Here is a 14,793-nt window from a genome sequence, read left to right as displayed (position 1 = left end):
GGAACCGCCCCCCCTCCGGGGGGGGGGCAAGTGTGGGAGGGGAGCTGCTTCTCCCCACCCGCCTCCTCAGGGCACGTGGGTGAAATGCAAACGTGAGTCCTGCTGGGCGATAGGGGGTCCAGGCTGGGCTGGAGAGGGTTGACGGTTGCCTTTACCACTGCTGGCTCTGGCAGATTACCCTCTCCCAACCTTCATTCCTGTACGGAGGTGACGACGATAAGTCGTCCCTACCAGTAACCGCTTGAGTGAGGCGGTCCATGTGAAAGGTGAGGCTAGCCCAGGGCCTGATGGGCTGCGCTCTGGCCCATCTTCCCTAAATAAACACGCAAGTGAATTCAGGTTAAGGAACTGCCACTTTCAGTCTTCCCTACATTAGGGATGTAATTTCCGGCCAGGGCACCAGGAAGAGAAGCAGGATGGGCAGCTGGCACGGGGCGGGGCTGAGCACCGCTGTAAATGGTATGGGGGAAGGTGGCTAACAGCTGGGGGCTCTAGCAGAAGCAGGGGGTGGGGTTGGTCCCCAGGACAGCCTCCCTCCCCTCTATTAGCCAGCGCTGGCTCCCCACAAGCCGTGGGTGGGAGGGGCCACTCTCTATACTTTCCCCAGGCTGACTCCTGCCGGAAGTAAGGGCCGGAGAGGGTGGGGGCACCTTGGGGTGGACCTCAGGGTACTTATGGAACCGATCAGAATCCTGCACCCCCACCCCACCCTCCCAGTGTAAAACCAAGCATTTAATGATGAGGATATTAAGACTCTGATGCACATTCCTGAGTTTTGCAGATATTCTCACTGCCACCAGAGGAAAACAGCTAACTGCATGATGACCAGACTGTAGCCATGACATGAGCGGCTCCATCTTGAGCAGTACTGTATCTATGGCTAGCACAGTTCCAAGAATCAGCCTCAAGAGAATAGGATTAACAGTATTGCTCATAAAATCTGTATCTTTGTGGGCATCAGAATAATTGTAGTTTGCTCTGCCCACATATGTAAGTGGGAAACTGAAATCGTCAGCAAAGAGATGACACAGACCCATTTTGACATCTTTCACTATGAGAATAGGACACCTCAGGGCAGCAAGAAGAAGTTATAGGAGATAGACCTTCCCCACGAATCCCATGGAAGTGGAGTGATGTTTGACAGTGGAGAATTGAAAGCAGCTCTTTGGCCCCTTTCCTGTTTCCCTCTAACCTTCAAAGAAGCTAATTCTAGAAATGAGACCACTAGGCAATTGAAACTAGCTCCTGACTAGGTTCTCCTGAACGCACACCAGTTTAGACTTGTCTAAACTGTTGATTGGTTTCCTAGATAAGAAGAAGGAAAAATTAAGCAGTTAAAAAATGACAAGCTCTCTATTCCCAGCAGCACCCCCCCCAAAGCAATCCTGTAGGCAGATCACTCAGGCAAGATAACATCAGAAGAAAGAGTCAGCCAGTCTGCATTCAATGGAGAATGATGCAGAACCCAACTTCCTGCCTGGATGATTCACTAAGATTCTTCCACTCTTATGCCACCCCCACCCCCCGCCCCACTTTTTTTTTGGCTGCACTGGCAGCATGTGGAGGATTCCTGCACTTCAGTTTCGACAGCACCACAGCTGTGGCAGCACCACATCCCTGTGCCACACGGGAAGCTCCCCTCCTCCCCCACCAACCCCAATTTTCCCTTTAAAAACCGTCATGGCTAGAGTTCCCACTGTGGCGGCATCTTGAGAGTACTGGGATGCAGGTTCTATACCTGGCCCTGCACAAGTGGGTTAAGGATCCAGTGTTGCCCCAGATGTGGCTTAGGTCATAACTGGGGCTCAGATGTGATCCCTGGCCTGGGAACTCCATATACTGCAGGCAGAAGAAAGAAAGAAAAAGAAAGAAAAGAAAGGAAGAAAGAAAGGAAGGAAAAGAAGGAGTTCTGTCACCATTCAGCAGAAACAAATCTGACTAGCATCCATGAGGACGCAGGTTCAATCCCTGGCCTCACTCTGTGGGTTAAGGATCTGGCGTTGCCGTGAGCTGTGGTGTAGGTTGCAGATGTGGCTTGAATTTCGAACTGCTGTGGCTGTGGTGTAGGCCAGCAACTACAGTTCCGATTCCATCCCTAGCCTGGGAACCTCCATGTGCCTCAGGTGTGGCCCTAGAAAGACAAAAAAAAAAAAAAAAAAAGTCATGGCTAAGCAGAATCTTCAGACTTGGTCCCTGAACACAGGTCTGCTGTCTCCCCAGATTGCCAGTTTTTCTGATTAAAGCATCTTTCCTTTCCACTGAAACTTGCTTCTTGCATTATTGGCTTCTAAATGGTGAGCAGCCAAACTTGAATTCGTAACACATACAATCAGACTCCTGTATCCCTCACCAGATGAGCAGGTTTGACATTTCTGGAGGAGTCCTCCACCCTAGGGCCTGCCTTTACCAAGCCCGGGATTTACCTAGCCCTGAAGCCATGCAGCCCATAGGAGGCAGAGAAGGGCCAAAGCACAGAGCTCAGGAGTTCCCGTCGTGGCGCAGTGGTTAACAAATCCAACTAGGAACCATGAGGTTTCGGATTCGGTCCCTGCCCTTGCTCAGTGGGTTAATGATCTGGCGTTGCCGTGAGCTGTGGTATAGGTTGCAGATGCGGCTTGGATCCCGCGTTGCTGGGGGCTACAGCTCTGATTCAACCCCTAGCCTGGGAACCTCCATATGCCGTGGGAGCAGCCCAAAGAAATAGCAAAAAACAAACAAACAAACAAACAAACAAAAAAAAAACAAAGCACAGAGCTCATGAGTTAGTGCTCAACAGGAACTGCCTGGTCCCAGCTGGGGGACTGGCTTTAAGGAACTAGCCTCATTCCTTCCCTCCCTGGGGAAAAAGAGAGGAAGAAGAATCCAGGCCATGGGGACAGTCTGTGATAAGGAACCCAGAGAGCCAAAAAAGAACATGGTCTAGAAAGCAACTCAGCCTCAGACCCAGGTCTGTGCTTAAATGTCTCCTTCTCCAGGAAGCCTTCCTGGCTCCTCCAGCCTGAGCTCAGGGACATAACATACCCACTGGCAATTGCCTTTTCACTCCCAGGAAAGAACTAACTGCTATTTCTCCCCAATATTGTGCTCCCAGGGCCTGGAATACAGTAGGTGCCAACTATTTCTTGAGTCACTGAATAAGTCAAGTCTACCCTGGATCCCCCTAAAGCTGATAACAGTCCTTGATCAGGTCTTCCTTTGTAAGAGAAAAATCCAATCCAGTGCTGTCCAGTAGAACTTTCTGTGATGATAGGACTATTCAGTAACTGTATTGTCCTGTAAGGTAGCCACTAGCCACAAAAGCATCTGAAATGTGACTAGTATGATCAAGGAACTGAATTTTTAACTATATATTTTTAACTCTATATTTGACTATATATTTTAACTATATATATACATATATACATATTATTATTATTATTTTTTGGCTGTGCATGCAGTGGGATCTCAGTTCCCAGACCAGGGATTGAACCTGGACCAAACTGGTGAAAGCACTGATTCCTAACAACTAGACCACCAGGGAACTCTCTAATTGATTTTTTTTTGTCTTTTGTCTTTTTTGTTGTTGTTGTTGTTGTTGTTGTTGTTGCTACTTCTTGGGCCGCTCCTGCGGCATATGGAGGTTCCCAGGCTAGGGGTTGAATCGGAGCTGTAGCCACCGGCCTACGCCAGACCCACAGCAACGCAGGATCCGAGCCGCGTCTGCAACCTACACCACAGCTCACGGCAACGCCAGATCATTAACCCACTGAGCAAGGGCAGGGACCGAACCCGCCACCTCATGGTTCCTAGTTGGATTTGTTAACCACTGCGCCACGACGGGAACTCCTGATTTTTTTTTCTTTCTTTTTTGGCCGCCCCACAGCATATGGAAGTTCCTGGGCCAGGGATCAGATTCAAGCCACAGATGCAACCTATGCTGCAGCTGTGTTAACACCAGATCGATCCTTTCACCTACTGTGCTGGGCTGGGGATTGAATCTGCACCGTGATGCTGCAGAGATGCCACCCATCCCATTGAGCCACAGCAGAAGCTCCTCCTAACTGATTTTTAATTCATTTGTATTTAAGTAGTCACATATAGTTCATGGCTATCCTGCTGCTCTCCCACTATAGGACTAAGTATGTGACCTAAGTGTGGCTAGGACCAAAACAAGGCCAATCAAAGCGTTCTCTGAAATGGATATGTTGATGCTGAGAGAGGAAGTCCTATCTCCAAGCCTGAGCTTGGGCAGCAAGGGCCACCTTCCCCACCACGTGGACAGAGCCTATCTGCAGAAGTCAGGCAACAAGAAGGAGAGATATAGTCTTGAGGACATGGGGTCCTATCCCAAGGTCCTGGCTTTTGCCTCTCCCAGGTGTGTGAGCTGGAAAAAAAAATTTTTTTTTCTGTCTCACCTGCAGCATGTGGAAGTTCCCAGGTTAGGGGTTGAACTGGAGCTGCAGCTGTCCACCTACACCACAGTCACAGAAACGCAGGATCTGAGCTGTGTCTGTGACCTACACCACAGCTCATGGCAACACTGGATCCTTAACCAACTGAGCTGTGGGCCAGGGATCGAACCTGCGTCGTCATGAATACTAGTCAGGTTCATTTCTGCTGAGCCACAATAGGAGCTCCACTGAGGTCATTTTTAAAGTGTTTTTTGTTTGTTTGTTTGTTTGTTTTTGCTGCATCTGTGGCATGCTAAAATTCCTGGACCAGGGATCCAACCATGCCACAGCTGTGACAATGCTGGATCCTTAACCTGCTGAGCCACGAGGGAACTCCATTTTAAAAGTGTTTTTAGGAATTCCCATCATGGCTCAGTGGTTAACAAATCTGACTAGGAACCATGAGGTTGCGGATTCGATCCCTGGCCTTGCTCAGTGGGTTAAGGATCTGGCTTTGCCGTGAGCTGTGGTGTAGGTCGCAGACTCGGCTCGGATCCCACATTGCTGTGGCTGTGGCATAGGCTGGCAGCTGCATCTCCGATTCAACCCCTAGTCTGGGAACCTCCATGTGCCGCAGGAGTGGCCCAAGAAATGGCAAAAAGACAAAAAAAAAAGTGTTTTTAATCTAAATCCTTCCAGATGTTTCTTTCCTTTATTTTGCAAATCCGCAAGAGGGGCTTGGGGAGCAGAAGGACCTCAGGAAAGTGGTTTCCAAGTCTGATCTTCAGACACCATGGACCACGATGAAGGAGGTCACTGGCTGGAGACAAAAAAGGGAGGAAAAACACAACTGAGAAGCGAGCTCTTCCGGAAGCAAAATGATTCCATTTATTGGACCATCTTTTAAAGAGAAATCAAGTTCCTCCTTCTTTCTCTGTATTAAAGTATATTTTCTTGGAAGTTCCCTGGCGGTCTGGTGGTTAGGAATCTGCATTTTCACCGCTGCGGCCCGGGTTTGATCTCTGGTCTGGAAGCTGAGCTCCCACCTCAAGTCACTGCACACCACGGCCAAAAAAAAAAAAAAAAAAAAAAAACCCTCATATTTTCTTTTAGGTGCTTGATTTTCTTAGGTATTATCTTTAAAAAGGAGTGGGAGGAGCAGGGCGGTTGGCCTAGATAACCTCGAAGACTTTTCCAACTCCCATACTCCAAGCTCCCCAGGCCCAGGGCCAAGTACACACTGCCCAGGATTGTGTCCCTGTCACAGCTGGGCCTGCCTCCCCCATCTTCCCTACGTCCCCCCACACCCCCAGCCCCTCCCTGCTCAGCCCCACAAAGCTTGCCTTCCTGATGAGCTCTCCTTGTGCTCCGTGGGGAGAAGCACCCGGTCCATAACGTCCTCTGGATTAAATGATAACCCCGGGGATACGGTTCATAAGAGGCACAGCGTGGGTGTCGAAGAGACGAATGTCTGTCCTGAGGTAATGAGGGGATCCAGCCCGGCCTCCAAGCATCTGGAAGGGAGAAGGACAGCAGGTCACGGATGAGGAGCAAAAACCCAAGAAAAGCAGGGGCGAACGTCAAAAGAGACACAAGTTCTTTTTTTTTTTTTTTTTAAGTTTTATTGAAGTATAGTTAATCCACAAGGCTGTGACAATCTCTCCCTTACAACAAAGGGACACAGTCATACATATAACACATATCTCTCAGATTTTTTTCCCACATGGAGTATCACAGAATGCTGGGTAGGGGTCTCTGTGCGATACCGCAGGTCCCTGCTGGTCAATGGTTCCGTATACCTCAGTGTGCAGCTGCCAGTCCCAAACCCCCAAACATCCCTCTCACCCGCCCCCCGCCCCCTATCCCCTTTGGTGACCATAAGTTTTTCAGTCTGTTTCTGTTCTGCAAATAAGTGAATTTGTATCCTTTTTTTTAGATTCCACATATAAGTGATATCATATGATGTTTGCCTTTCACTGTCTAAGTGCAATTAGCATGAGCATTTCTAAGTCCATCTATGTTGCTGCAAATGGCATTATTTCATGCTTTTTTCTGGCTGAATAATAGTCCATTGCATATATGTACCACATATTTTTTAAATCTTTTTTTCCCATACTAATTATTTGTTTATTTAATTAGGCTATGCCTGTTATTGGAAGTTCCCAGGCCAGAGATCGAATCTATGTCACAGCAATGATCCAAGCCACTGCAGTGATGAGTGAGAGAACTCCCTGTACCACATCTCCTTTAAATGTTGATGGGCATTTCGGTTGCTTCCATGTCTTGGCTATTGTAAATAGCGCTGCAGTGAACACTGGGGTGCACGTATCTTTTCAATCATGGTTTTTTCTGGATAGATGCCCAAGAGTGGGCTTGCTGGAGTGTATGGTAATTCTATTTTTAGTTTTCTGAGGAACTTCCATACTGTTCTCCATAGTGGTGCACCAATGTACCTACTAACCAGCAGTGGTAGAGGGTTCCCTTTTCTCCACACCCTCTCCAGCATTTATTGTTTGTAGACTTTTTGAGGATGGCCATTCTGGCTGGTGTAAGGTGATGCCTCATAGTAGTCTTGATTTGCGTTTCTGTAATAATCAGTGATGTTGAGCATCTTTTCATATGCTGCGGCACGAGTTCTGGCTGAAGAATGACATCACAGATCCTAGGACACCTGAGCTGGGGAACCGTAGGCTATCTTAGGCTGTCTTGTCCTGGGTCATCATGCTGTAGCTGAGATTAAGGTCCAGGGAGTGGAGAGAGTTCTGTGATTGGGGAGATGGGAGGTGGTGGAGGTGGGGGTGGGCGCATATACATTTTTTTTCTTGGGCACCACCTCATCTGGGCCTGGAGGTCGAAAAAAATTGAGGGAGAGACACTTAGAAACTGAGTCCAGAAGAGGCCAGAAGTACAAGCTAGGGCTGATCCAGGCTCCACACAAGCCCTTGGTTTCCTGCATCCCAGCCCAGTCACTCTGCTCTGGCCCTATATGGAAGTTCCCAGGCTAGGAATTGAATTGGAGCTGCCACACCTACACCACAGCCACAGCAATGCCAGATTGGAGCCGTGTCTGCGTCCTACACCACAGCTCAGGGCAACGCCAGATCCTTAACCCCCTGAGTGAGGCCAGGGATCGAACCCGTATCCTCATGGATACTAGTTGGGTTCTTAACCTGCTGAGCCACAACAGGAACTCCCTCTGGGCCCCTCTCAATTCTCCTTTCATTTGCCCACAACCTTCAGCTCAGCTTCTGGGACCTTCCAGACGTTGGTCCCCACTGGGCTTGGAGCAGGAGGCTGACAAGAGAGCTGGAGAGTGAGGAGGGCTGCTGGGTGCTCTCCAGAGTTCTAACTCCATACGCCCTGGTTGAGAGGCTCCAGGAGGCAGGGAGACAAAGGGGAGCTGGCGTGACACTTACGCTTAGGAAAGACTCTTGTCCCCCTTGCAGTACATTTTTATATTCCAAGAGGATCCATGAACAGAGGCGGTCTCTTGGATGCTGGGGCTGGGGCCTGGAGAGAACAGCAGAACCAGGAGTCCCTCTGTGAAGCTCCTTCTCATTCAATCTGAGATGCATCATTAGGAAATCAAGTGCGAGATGGAAGGCCATGTGGGAAAACATGCCCTGCTCATGTCTAGAGCACCTGCTGCCATTCTACTAGCAGTTTTTTGTTGTGGTTTTTGGTTGGTTGGTTGATTGGGGGGGGGGTTTTGGCTGCAGCCTTGGCATGCACAAGTTTCCAGGCCAGGGATCGAACCTGAGCCACAGCAGTGACGATGGTGGACCCTTAACCTTCTGAGCCATCAGGGAATTCCTAGAGGATCATTTTAATTTTTTATTTATTTTTATTTTTTGCTTTTTAGGGCTGCACCCATGGCATATGGAAGTTCCCAGGTTAGGAGTCAAACTGGAGCTATAGCTGCAGGCCTACACCACAGCCATAGAAACTTGGATCCTTAACCCACTGAGTGAGGCCAGGGATTGAACCTGCATCCTCATGGATACTAGTCAGATTCATTTCTTTCTTTTTTTTAAAAAAAATATTTATTTATTTTTTATTACTCAAATGAATTTATCACATCTGTAGTTGTATAATGATCATAACAATCTGATTTCACAGGATTTCCATCCCACAGCCCAGGCACATCCCCCTACTCCCCAAACTGTCTCCTCTGGAGACCATAAGTTTTTCAATGTCTGTGAATTAGCATCTGTTCTGCAAAGAAATTCAGTTTGTCCTTTTTTCAGATTCCACATGTCAGTGAAAACATTTGATGTTGGTGCCTCATTGTATGGCTGACTTCACTTAGCAAGATAGTTTCTAGGTCCATCCATGTTGCAAAAAATGCTGGTATTTCGTTCCTTTTAATGGCTGAGTAATATTCCATTGTGTATATGTACCACATCTTCTTGATCCACTCCTCCGTTAATGGATATTTAGGTTGTTTCCATGTCTTGGCTATTGAAAAGAGTGCTGCAATGAACATCGGAGTACATGTGTCTTTGCAAGTCATGGTTTTCTCTGGGTAGATGCCCAGGAGTGTAGTCAGATTCATTTCTGCTGAGCCACAGTGGGAACTCCCGAGGGTCATTTTTAAAGCGGTTATGTCAGGAGTTCCCACTGTGGCTCAGCAGGTTAAGAACCCAACTAGTATCCACCAGGATGTGGGGCTCAATCCCTGGCCTTGCTCAGTGGGTTAAAGATCTGGCGTTGCCTCAAACTCCAGTGTAGATCACAGATGTGGCTCAGATCTGGAGTTGCTATGGCTGTGTCACAGGCTCCATCTGCAGCTCTGATTCGATCCCTGGCCAGGGAACTTCCATATGCCCCAGGTGGGGCCTTAAAAGGAAAAAAAGAAAGAAAGAAAAAGAAAAATTAAAGCAGTGATGTCAGAGGTTGGAGAGGAACCAGTCCCAAAGTTCCCAAATCTACTTGGCAGATGCCACCAACTCTAAGAACAAGGAGACCTTGGGCAGGTGGGGTAAGCCCCCAGGAACCTCAGCTGTGTCAGTCCTTGATCACCCAGGCCGCCTGCTGCCTGGGAAGCTGGGAGTTGGGGCAGCTGGCTGACCTGGAAGTGGAGGGCCTTAGGAGAGGCAGGCTGCCTCCTCCTCCTTGCTACCCTCTCTTGGGAGCCTCCTGCCTAATTCCCAGGGCCTGACAGCCAGCTCTTCTGCTGATGCAAGGTCACGGGTGGGTGAGCTCAGCCTGTCCCTGGCACGCGGAGCTTCCTGCACCCCACCCCACCCTAGAAAACACACCCATTCGTTTTTCTGTGCTATGGCCATCCTAGGCAAACTCCCTTCCTCTGCAAGCACAGCAGGGCCACCTAAGGGTCTGGGAGCAGGCCCTGCTTGGTGGCTGTGGCATAGGCAGCTCTGACCCCCAGCCTGGGAACTTCCATGTGCCGCAGGTGCAGCCCTAAAAAAAAAGTAGGGAGTTGCCACTGTGGCTCAGCAGTAATGATCCCGGCTAGTATCCCTGAGGACGCAGGTTTGATCTCTGGCCTCGATCAGTGGGTTAAGGATCCCCCATTGCTGTGGCTGTGGTGTAGGCCAGCAGCCACAGCTCTGATTTGACCCCTAGCCTGATTTGAACTTCCATATGCCCCAAGTGTGGCCCTAAAAAGCTAAAAAACAAACAAACAAACAAACAAACAAAAAGTGGGCTGGCATGGATGGAGCCTGAGGCCACTGCGTGTGGACTCTCCTTTCCCACTGGCAGGTCACTGGAGATAGGGCTCCAGGTCCCATCATTGTCCACAGGCTCCCTATGCAGGGGAGCAGGTCTGACTCAGAAATACTCAACGCGGAGTTCCCGTCGTGGCACAGTGGTTAGCAAATCCGACTGGGAACCATGAGGTTTTGGGTTCGATTCCTGGCCTTGCTCAGTGGGTTAAGGATCTGGCGTTGCCATGAGCTGTAGTGTAGGTCGCAGATGTGGCTCAGATTCCACGTTGCCGTGGCTCTGGCATAGGCCGGCGGCTACAGCTCCAATTAGACCCCTAGCCTGAGAACCTCCATATGCCATGGGAGCAGCCCTAAAAAAGGCAGAAAAGGAGTTCCCGTCGTGGCGCAGTGGTTAACGAATCTGACTAGGAACTATGAGGTTGCGGGTTTGGTCCCTGCCCTTGCTCAGTGGGTTAACGATCTGGCGTTGCCATGACCTGTGGTGTAGGTTGCAGACGAGGCTCGGATCTCGCGTTGCTGTGGCTCTGGCGTAGGCTGGTGGCTACAGCTCCGATTCGACCCCTAGCCTGGGAACCTCCATATGCTGCGGGAGTGGCCCAAAGAAATAGCAAAAAGACGAAAAAAAAAAAAAAAAAAGAAAAGAAAAAGAAATGCTCAGTGCTATCCCACCCCCAAGCCAGGGATCAAACCTGCATCCTCATGGATACTAGTTGGGTTCTTAACCAGCTGAGCCATAACGGAAACTCCAGCCCACTTCTTGAGGGAGAAGCCTCCAGACCTTCTTATTGCTTTAGAAGAATGGACTTTTCTCCACATGCCCTCACATCTTGATTTTAGTGCCCAGGCCCACGGGAGGAACTGCAGGGTCCTGCCACCTTCTCAGGGATTCTCCAGTATCATGAGCTCAGGGTGAAGATTCATTCAGCATCTGTTACGTTGAGCGTAGTAACAATAACCTAACATAACACAGATAGCATGTTTGTGTCATTTTACAAGGTGCTTTCAGGATTAATTAGTGCTTCAAAGGATCTTGGTAACAATACTGTGACAGAGGAAGGCCCTAGATGAAGAAGCCGAGGCCCAGGAAGCTTAAGTGACTAAACCAGGAGTCACGTGCCCAGGGTCTCCCCACATCCTCAGGCCCCCTTCATCCTGTTTCCCTGGTAGCACCTGAGCAGGAAGCAGGCTTGCTTGTCACTGGAGACCTGGTTTGGACAGAGGAACTTTTCTCAGGGGAAGGGGAGCAGGTGGAAAAGGCTGGGAGAACCAACGGGACTTGTGGGCCTGGGGTAGAGGCTTGCTGAGTCAGGTCTGCCTGGGGAGCCCTGAGATCTGGGGCGCGGGGGTGTTACTTGGAACTTGGCAGTTACAGCTCCTGTATCTCAGCTGCTCACTCAGACCAAGGCTCACTGGCCATGCTGACCCTGGCCTGGCACCTGCTGCACTGGGGCCGCTAGACTGGACCTGCTGGACTGGGCCCTCCAGTTCTGGCCCAGGATGAGTGACAGTGGCCATTGTTGGCCTCCTTGTTGATGCCAGGGTTGCCTGAAGCTGTCCTTGTCATCTGCCCCATTCTATCTGGGGCTGCCCTTTCCTCCAGCCACTCTGACCTCTCTGCGTGGCCACGTGTACATCTTCATGATCCTCCCAGTAGCTCTTGTTGCTGATGCAATTGCTGAGGCTGGTGCACTCAGGCTGCCCAGGCCGGCGAGCAGGCAAGCACACAGTGCCCTGAGCTGGAGGGTACAGCCTGTGCCAACTGCACCCGCCCCTCCCAGACTTGGGCTCTCGGGCCTGGCGGGAAGTTGTGTGATGGAGCTGGAGGGGAAGAGGCAAGCATGTGTGTCCTGCTCATTGGAAGGACCCAGCGATGAGACCAGGGGCCACCCGAGTCCTGGCCTGCAGAGTCCTCCACGCCTTTTGTCTCCTCTCCCATCACTTCACCCATTTGTCCTGGTCAGAGAAGGGGGGCCTGAAAGAGAAAACCCGGAGGTAGTTCCCACTGTGGCTCATCAGGTCAAGAATCTGACTGGTATCCATGAGTACGCAGGTTCGATCCCTGGCCTTGTTCAGTGGGTTAAGGATCACATGTTGCAGTGGCTGTAGTGTAAGCCGGCAGCTGCAGCTCTGATTCAACCCCTAGCCCAGGAACCTCCATATGCCCCAGATGCAGCCCTAACAAAGAAAAAAAGAGAGAGAGAAAACCTGGAGTTCCCTGGTGGCTCAACAGGTTAAGGACCTGGTATTGTCACTGTTACTGCTCAGGTTCAGTCCCCAGCCTGGGAACTTCCACACGCTGTGACGAGGCCAAAAATAAATAAATAAATAAGTAAAGTAAGAGAGAAAACCCAGTGCAAAGCCAGCCCCTGGTTCTGCCCCAACCTTGAGCCAATTCTTGGAACTGCTACAATCATGTTCAAGTTGGAAGTATATTTATCTTTTATTAGATATCACAATCACATGGTATTAAAACGTCATGCAAAGGTGTGATCCAGGGAAAAACAGGTGTCCCTCCCACCCCCTGAACTCGGCTGTCTTGTTCTCCTCCCCAGAGAAAAGCACTGTTCCCAGGTCTTGTGTATCTTTCCAGAGACAGGCTAGATTATCCACTGGATTTTTGATTATGGGCACTCACACAGCAAGGTCACTTCTTGCTTAAATTTTCTGCTTGGGATGAGAAAAAACCAACTCCCTGGCTTTGAATAGTCCTTGAGAATGAACATGAAATGACCAGAGAGAAACTGCCACAGCGGACCCACATTCCTGTTCTCTCTCCCTTTCCCCAATCCCCACCCATTCCCCAGGGATGCCTAAGATAGAGGTGAGGAGGGGCAGATACCCTTGGCTTTGTTTCTTAGGGAAGCTGAGGAGCCAAGATGCTAAGGAGACTCAACATCACACAGCAAAGCTAGGGTACCCCAGTTTTTCTCTACCGTCACCCCACCTCCCTAATATCTTCCCTTTGTCTTCCAGATGACCTTGACTTCCTGAAGGTCTCATTGCCACAGCTAGACTATGTATGTCCCAAGGGCAAAGGCAAGGTCTCTTCCTCTGCCACCTCCTCTGAGCTGGACTCCGAGCTGGACTCCAAGCTGGGCCTTCTCAATTCCTCAGCAATGGTCGATGATATTGCCTGAATCAAATGAGAGAGGCAGAGTGGGCACTGGTCTTGCAGGGGCAGCTCACAGGCCTGAAGTCTGAACCTGGACCCATACCCATCCCTGCACCCAGACCCATGCACATCTCTGCCCACCACACTCCCTGACCCACAGGCCCTGGGCCTCATGAGTTTTCTTCTTACACTGCAGTGGGATCAGTGAATGGCCCTGCTTGGAAGGTCAAGGCCGAGGGACGGCTCGCCAAGGACAGAACCATCCTGAGGCTAAACATCCTGCTCTTTGCCGTTGAACTTCCCAGAGTTACAAATTACAGCTGGGTGACAAAGAGAGACTGTTTCTCCATGAAATGCAGTGCACAGTTCTCCCACGGGAGATAGGTAACTTTGTGATGGGCTCTCCCGATTCCTCCCCACCTCGGTGGTCCTTGGGCTTTCTCTGGACCTGGACCATCCTCTGTTTTTGTTTTTTGTTTGTTTGTTTGTTTTGGTCTTTTTAGGGCCACATTTGTGGCACATGGAGGTTCCCAGGCTAGGGATCGAATTGGAGCTATAACTGCTGGCGTATGCCACAGTCACAGCAGCACCAGATCCGAGTCTCATCTGCAACCTACACCACAGCTCATGGCAACTCCAGATCCTTAACCCACTGAGCGAGGCCAGGGATGGAACCCTGCGTCCTCATGGATACTAGTGAGGTTCATTTCCACTGAGCCACAATAGGAACTCTCATCTTTGGGCCTTTTATGAAAGACTCACTCTGGTAAAGCAGGTTTCTCTCTAAAGGTCGCAGAATGCCTAGAGTGATCATATTCTCAGAAAGCACCATAAGAGAAGGGACAGTGGCTTCAGAAGGTACGAGCTGCACCTGTTTAGTGATGCAGTGGGAACAAAGGGTAGATTTTATTTCAGAGAACAGGATCTGGCTATTCTGTGCATTCAGGCTCAGTTCGAGGGTGGGTGTGAGGATATCCGTGGAGTGAGGGACACCAGAGAAGCCCGTGGGCCAGAGGGGCTGCTGACGTGAGAGGATCGTAAGGCCATGCTGCTGGAGGGAGGGAAACAAGTGGCGATCCAGGGGCTGGAATCAGAGAGGGGACTCCGATCATGGAGAAGGGCGAGGAAATGGTAACTCTAAGGTCTGGCAGGTCAGGGGACACAGAGCGGGAATCTGGAGGCTCTACCTAAAAATCAGCTTACTCACAAAGGGACTCATCTGCTCCAAGAACTGGCTTCCCTTCCTGCTTCCTCATTCTAGCTCAAGGTGTCACCATCGGGATGGGCCAGGACACTCCGTCCAGGCCCAGATCTCACCTGACTCCCACCAGCCTGCCCTGGGACCCAAGCTTTCTTGTGGGATCTCAGGCCACAGCTGCCTTCCTGGGATTCCAGCCAAGGACTCCTGCTCCCCACCACCGTCCAGTACCTGCCTCCCTCTGGATTTCCTCCACGTGGCTGTGGGAGGTCCAGGGGATCACACCTGGGAGTAAGGATGACTGTTGAATTAAACTGAATGGGATTGGTTTGTTCAACCATTGACCATTAGGGAGTTCCTGTTGTGGTACAGTGGGTTAGGAATCCCACTGCGGCGGCTTGGGTCACTGCAGAGGCACAGGTG

General features: G+C 50.3%; 1 long non-coding RNA gene across 1 annotated transcript in view; it reads right to left on the bottom strand.

The window, feature by feature from the left end:
• Positions 1 to 5,719: 5,719 nt before the first annotated feature.
• The window catches only part of LOC125126807 (uncharacterized), a 41,051-nt gene continuing 31,977 nt past the window's right edge, over positions 5,720 to 14,793 (bottom strand). The window contains exon 3 of the long non-coding RNA XR_007134787.1: positions 5,720 to 5,884. This is a non-coding gene — a long non-coding RNA (uncharacterized LOC125126807). The remainder of the gene's footprint in view (positions 5,885 to 14,793) is intronic.

Source organism: Phacochoerus africanus, chromosome 5 (assembly GCF_016906955.1).
Source record: "Phacochoerus africanus isolate WHEZ1 chromosome 5, ROS_Pafr_v1, whole genome shotgun sequence".
Classification (NCBI taxonomy): Eukaryota; Metazoa; Chordata; class Mammalia; order Artiodactyla; family Suidae; genus Phacochoerus; species Phacochoerus africanus.
Note: the sequence above shows the minus strand (reverse complement) of the source record. Positions and strands in the feature narration are given on the sequence as shown.